We start from the raw sequence: 6,734 nt of genomic DNA on the forward strand, positions 1-6,734 counted from the left end.
ATGAACCTCAACAACACTATGCTAAGTGAAAGAAGTCAATTACTAAAGACCACTATTGTATGATTCTGTTTATATGAAATGTCCAAATAGATAAACTAGAGAGAGTAGATTAGTTAGTGATGGCTGGGAGCATTGCAGAGGCACAGGGAGGGACTACTAATGGAGCTTCTTTTTGGGGGTGATGGAAATGTTCTAAAATTGGATTATGGTGATGGTAATAACAACTCTGTAAATATACTACAATCCACTGAATTGTGTACTTTAAATGGGTAAATATAAATTATGTCTCCATAAAGCTGTTTTTTAAAATACATATAATAAGACAACATAAAATAACCCCTCTGAAAAAAGTCTCCTTGAGCAAACTTGGAAATAATCTAGATGTATAAGAGAGGATATTTAAACCACAAATGATCCATGATGGAATATTATAAAGCCATTAAAATAATTACAAAAGGCTATGTGCCATGATAAGGAAAATGTTTATGGTAGAACGCTATGTGAAAAAAACAAAACATAAAATTGAATGTACTGAGATTACCAACTAAAAGAAAAAAATAGAATACATGGAAATGATGTTTTTATTAAGATAGTAGAACCGTGGTGATTTTTTTTCTCCTTTATTTCCCAAGCTTTCTATAATATTGTCTCAGTGTATTGTTGATTAAAAAAACAAAAACAAAAAAATCAGTCTTCCTGCAGTTTACCTAACTACAATTTAAAATACAAAATAAGCAAAACCACCTTGTTCTCTTTTTCAAGGTCCCTTTTTTAAACTTCCACTCAGTTCACTGAGATCAACTAAGAATAGCCCAAACAAGACCGAATGGAATAAACACTCCTATCCCATTCTCAGAAGCCAGTTTCATTTTACTGGCTTTATCAGAAGCCAAAGCCTACCTAGTCCAGCCAAAATTTCAGCAATTGCTCCTTCACACAAAGTAATTCCACGCTCTGATCTTAAACTTCTGTGGGTGAAGGCAAGTCACTGCTGGTAGGTGACTGGACTTGGAAAGATTGGATATTTCCCCTCCTTAAGAAAGGATGATAAGAGGGGGGCGGGCGGGGAGCAGGGAAAAAGCCCTTATTTGTGTCTCTTCTCATGAGGTTTTGTGTCCTATCTCCAACTACAGGAGAAAAGAATCCTGAATCATTTCATTTTTCACCACAAAAGATCCTCTTCTGAGTAATAAAGAATTGTCAGTCACCAAATGCAGTCTGCAAACCCACTTAGAACCTATTACTGTCATCAGGAATCCGAGGTTAATTTTCTCCAAATCAAGGAAAGGGGCCCTACCAAAAAAAAAAGCACCCCAAAACAGTATAACACTTGTATATGTGTGGGGGAGGTGGTAGTACATTTAAGGGCACACAGCTACCAGATAATTTTAAGGATCTACTAATATTGGAGACAGTATCAGGGAACTATATCTATTTCTGCCTGAGAAAAATGCTTCCATAATATTCTCTTTCTGATTCTTGGCAATGCCGCCTTCAGATGTTTCAAGGGTGGCTATTTTCCTTTTTTGAGATGTAAAAACCAGGGAGGGAGAATATATCACAGGCAACACCAGAGTCTGTGAAACCCATTTAGTTCTCACTATAGTTGCATTTTCTGCTGTTGCTATACCAGTACCTTCACAGGGACTCAACTGTCCCCCAGCTCTGACAAGAGCACAGGTGGCCTTTCATGGCTGAAGTGACCCAGCTTGGTGCCACCGCAAGGTCTAGCAGCAGAGAAGAGACTTCCACACTCTGGTAAGAAGCAGAAGATGAGAGAACAGACAGAAGGAGCCCTGCTGCTTTCTAGGCCACAGGACTAAAAGGGAAAGAAAAGGAACACCTTCATTGAAACATGGGAGCACATGCACAGGTGCCTGACAGGCTCTGCCAGTAACATCGAAGCCTGTAAGAGGTAACTTTCCGCAGCACCTCCAACTTTTCAAATAAAGCTTTTCACACAGAGACACTCACGAACTTACAATCATCCTAGGGAATAATGGCTGTTGCCTTGAATCCAAGCCAGGGTGGGAGTGAACAGATATCTTGATGCTCAAGGATGGTCACGCCAATACTGTCCTGAAATTGCTTCATTGGTGTCAGATCCACAGCTGATAGCAGCTTCAAATACTCATCACAAAATCCCCAGCCCCAACCTCAAGCTGCATCCTTCACTCCCACCAATATGGAAATAGCCCTCCCACATGACAGGATCAGGCATTGTTTCTCACTGCTCTAGTTTTCACCTTCCCTGCAATGTGGCAACATAATTTAAGAATATTAATTTCTTTAAAATTCCATTAAATGAAATCTTACTACCATGGGATACAGGAGTGACCCCTAGACTGAAGCCATCTTGAGGAGAAACCAGGGGAAAGAGTATCTATTATCATACATGCACTTGTTCCAATGCTCATTTATCTTTAACCCAAGTGTCTTAATCCCCAATACCTAAGTCTGCACAGGAGCAATATTTGCTTTCAAAAAGTTTGGGGAGAAAAAAAAGGCCCTGGGCTTCTTCCTCTGTTTGTTGCCTCTCATCTTTCTCCTACTGCCTGAGGGAATGCCCCCTAAACAAGACATCCCTACTGCCCAAGCAGATAGAAGAGGGAAAATTAACACTGCTTGTTAGCTTCAACTAGGAGATCGCGTGTCACTTCAGGAGCTCAGTCAAACGCTTCATGCATGGCAATTCCACCACCGGGCCCAGTGGATCTGCTGACATTCAGGTCTCCAAGTAGGCATTTCAGACCTGCAAAAAGGCATCAGAGCCCTGCTGCTGCCTTTCAGTGAATTGTCACTTGGGAAATGGGGAACTACAGGGTAAAAAAACAAACACAGGTGCTCTCTGCCCTTCCTTCTCTGCCTGCAACAGGCTCTGCTAAAGACATTCTCTCCACTTCACTTGTCTGGGTAAGGAAATGAGTAAAATTATGTGACTCACTAACTTTTTTAAAGATATTGTAATTCTCTGAGCCCACAAACAGATACCAGTAGTTACCTGGTTGTCCAAAGAGCTAAGGATATGGAAAAAGAGCACAAGGAAAAATTTAAAACATAAGACAAGTTTTTATCTGGGGATGGAAAAGCATTGAGGTAGTGAAACAATGCTTAGTAGCCATAAACCTGAAATAAGTACTTTTAATAAGCCAATTGAATTACTACCTTTGGAGGGTATACAGGTGTGTGTGTATACACAGGGAGAAGGTAGCTGTAGGAATTGCTGCCCCAGCAACAGCACAGGAGGAAATCCCCTGCCAGGAGATGCACCATTACATAAGAGTACACGTTCAATCACCACGAGATGGAGACCTGCCAGGAAACCAGACAAAGTGCTAAGGTCTCTTCATCTGCCAGCCTGCATCTGTAACACTTATTTTGCCTAACTTCCTCTTCTATCTGCCCAAATTCTGTGCTTTGAAAAGGCAGGTCCCAGCAAATAAGCTGAACACTGCCATCTGACAATGGGTTTGGCTCAGGGTTTAAACACTGCAGGGCAAAGGCAGGGGCAGGCCCTCTGAGCACCCAGAGACCTGTCCCAGTCAAGCTGTAGGTGACATTTGTTTCATATGCCATTTCTACTGTGTGCATCATTCATACATATATTTTAAACCACAGTAATGAAAACAACAAAAAGTCGTTCTGTGGACAGGAAGTTCTAAATCCAAAAAGTCATTCTGTTGACAGGAAGTCCTATCTATCAAGCTTCATACTAGTATTGTCCTCTAATTAATTCATTGGGCAGAAGTTCCTTAAGCAGCAAATGGCCACCAATGAGAATTAACAACATAAACCAAAATAAAATTGACTTAAAGACTGTGAACTCTATGACGGCACTGGCTGGGTTCTGTCTTATTCATTGCAGGATCCCTAATACCTAGCACAGTGCCTGGCATACATTCCGTATCGCAAAAATACTTGTGAGTACTGAATGAAAGAATGAATGAACAAATGAATGTTATGCAAACATACCATAAATGTGTACGTTGCAGAGTTAAGGGTACTCAGGATCTGAGTAGTGCTTTGAAAAAGTTCCAGAAAAACTCCAGTTTTACCAAAAGGTAAGCAAACTAGAAATTAACAGTATAATCTAGTAGTTAACAGGGTTCCATCACAAACTATCTTTGTGCCTTGGGCAAATTATTTGTTTGGCTTTGGTCTCAACTGAAAAAAATGCGAATAACAACAATGTTTACCAAAAAAGTTTGTTGTTTATGAAATGCGATCAAGAAAGTAAAGTTCTTGGCACAAAGTTTGGTACACAGTAAGTCCCTAAACACTTTTCCCTATTACTACTATTATTGTTGCTTTATTAAATAGTACCTCCTTTACTGAGAGGGAAGTAGACACAGACACACCCAACTCTGAAAATTTTTCATTTCTGGTTGAAAATACATCCAGCTGAAATTGCAAAGACCAGAAATCCAGAGCTTACCACCAAGCACATGTCTCTACTAGCCTCTACTAGATGGTGACAATTTGGGTGTGGAATTCCCAAAACAGAAACGGGGTGTGTGTGTGTGTGTGTGTGTGTGTGTGTGTACGAGTGTGTATCCTTCATACATACGAGTATATTGTAAAACAGAGTAAGGAAAAGAGCAGAAATGAATTAAGCACTAGGAACAGCTGAAAGAAACACTTCCGACCCCTGAAGATCTAGAAAGAGTAAATACCTAAGTTTAAATGAACGGGGTAGTTTTATTGCCCCTCTGTATAGAACACACACAAAGTCCAGTTACCAGGAGCAACAAAGACCAGGGAGTCGCCTGCCACGGAGAGAACATTCTGTGGGAACAGCAGCATTAGGCCTCTTGGCCGAGATGTGCACTTCCCTCAAACCAGCCAAAGACCTGATTTTGACGCCTCTTTTCTTCTGGGTTTTACGGTCCCCTCAACCACCTCCCCCTCCTCTTCTCCTTACAGGTGACTTTTTCCAGGTAGTTCAGCAGCCCCCCAGCCACAACCCTGCGGGACAGTCAGACCTACACTAATATCAGGAGTCTCCGAAAAGCAGGAGTGAAACAGAAAGTCTACATATATAAACAGGAAGTGGTTTCGGTGAGTCTCAGTCCGGATAAAAAGAAAAGTTTTTGAGATTAAAGACCCGACAGGGCGCGGGGGCTGCAGACAGCTACGGTGCTCACACGCACGGACTGCAAGGTTTGCTCAGGAAATCCACCGTCGCTAAGCCAACCCTGCCCCCACGCGCGACCCGCAGCTTTGATCGGCAGGCGGGGTACATAATAACAGTAATAAGAAAGAGGACCCCTGCTTACCTCCTCTCCAGCGGCCCGCCAACTGTGGTCTCCACCCTGAACTCCCGGACAGCGAGCGCGACCCCGAACGCCCCGCGAAGCTAGAGCAGCGCGCCCCGATCCCGGTCACTAAGCTCCCGGCCTCACCCCCGCCGTCTGGTCCTCCTCCCGGCCTCAGCACAGCCTCCCCTGGCCGCCCTCCCGGCACCGTGCCCGGCTGACCCACCCCAGCGCGGGGCTCGCGGCCGGGTGACAGCCGGACTGGCACCGAGCAGCCGACGCCGGGCGGCCGGCGGGGGCTCCCCAGCGTCCCTCACAGGCGGTGCGCGTCGGCCCCGCGTCCCTGACAGCTGGCCGGGAGCGCCAGTGACACAATGCCCGACCCCGCCGCCCCCCGGCCCCGGTGACAACTTACCCGGGGAACGGTGCGGCGACCTCCGGGATGGGGGCGCTCGCAGCTTCTGTGGCGCTGGGATCCCCTCCGTCGCCTGCGCGCTCCCGCAGGTTTCTCGGGTCTAGGCGAGGCCCCGCGTGCCGCGCTTGCCCTAGTCTGGATGGCGCTGGCCGGCGCTCCGGGAAGAGGAGGCGGGAGGCAGGGAGCGAGACTGTCGCCGGCTGAGGAGAACAGAACGCGGCAGCGGTGGCAGGCAGCAGCTCCCGCGTCAGTGGCCCAGCTGTACCGCGCGGGCGGGGGAGGCCCACGGAGGGGGGAGAGGAAGGGGCGGAGCCAGGCGCGCACGCAACAAGCGCCGGCGTCGCGTCGCCGCGACCGCCCCGCTGGGAGGCCCTGGCGATCCACGGCTGCCAGCACGCACGCGCCGCCGCCGAGCTGCAAGCCCTACGGGAGGTGAGCCTGGGTGGGGGTGGGGGTGTCTTAAAGAGACAGTTACGTCGACTGTGCTGGAGTGGACTGGGAGGTGGTACTGGCTCGGACTGTGCCGCGTTTGCAGTGCATCCTCCAGTTATTTTACTATTATTATTATTTAGATTTTTTTAGATATTATTTGGATTATTGAATTAATATAATTTCCAAAGAATTGGTTTGCACTCAGGTTCACAAGGTGCTTTAACGCATGTTGCCTTATTAGCTTTTGAATCGTTCCCTAGACCTATCCCTCAGGCAGGTCATTATCTACCCATTAAGCAGTACTTCCTAAACCTTGGTGGTAGTCTGCCAATGTCAAAATTGCTCAGAGAGGTGGGGTGGGTGTAATTGGGGTCTTACCTTAAGCCCTTCTGAGTGGGTAAAACTAGGGTCAGACTCAGGGATCTATTTTCATGAGCATTCCCAAGTGATTCCTCAGCACGCTAAAAGCACGACGGATCTCAACGTTAAGAAAACTGAAGTTCAGAGCTAGAACTGGCAGAGTCGGGGCTAGAAGCTCGCCACACTCCTAAATTTATTTCCCATCTTGAGCCTTGCCTCCTGTGGCTGTTTATATACGAGTAGTTTGTGCACTGTGGCTACATCATTTAGTG

The 6,734-nt window shown here is 46.1% G+C and overlaps 1 protein-coding gene across 1 annotated transcript in view; it reads right to left on the reverse strand.

Moving 5' to 3' along the window:
- SUSD6 (sushi domain containing 6) overlaps positions 1-5,973 on the reverse strand; it is a 91,774-nt gene extending 85,801 nt beyond the window's left edge. Inside the window, exon 1 of the mRNA XM_033106866.1 lies at positions 5,671-5,973. The gene's annotated coding sequence lies outside the window, so the exon portion shown is untranslated. The remainder of the gene's footprint in view (positions 1-5,670) is intronic.
- Between the last annotated feature and the right edge of the window lie 761 nt (positions 5,974-6,734).

Source organism: Rhinolophus ferrumequinum, chromosome 6 (genome assembly GCF_004115265.2).
Source record: "Rhinolophus ferrumequinum isolate MPI-CBG mRhiFer1 chromosome 6, mRhiFer1_v1.p, whole genome shotgun sequence".
Classification (NCBI taxonomy): domain Eukaryota; kingdom Metazoa; phylum Chordata; class Mammalia; order Chiroptera; family Rhinolophidae; genus Rhinolophus; species Rhinolophus ferrumequinum.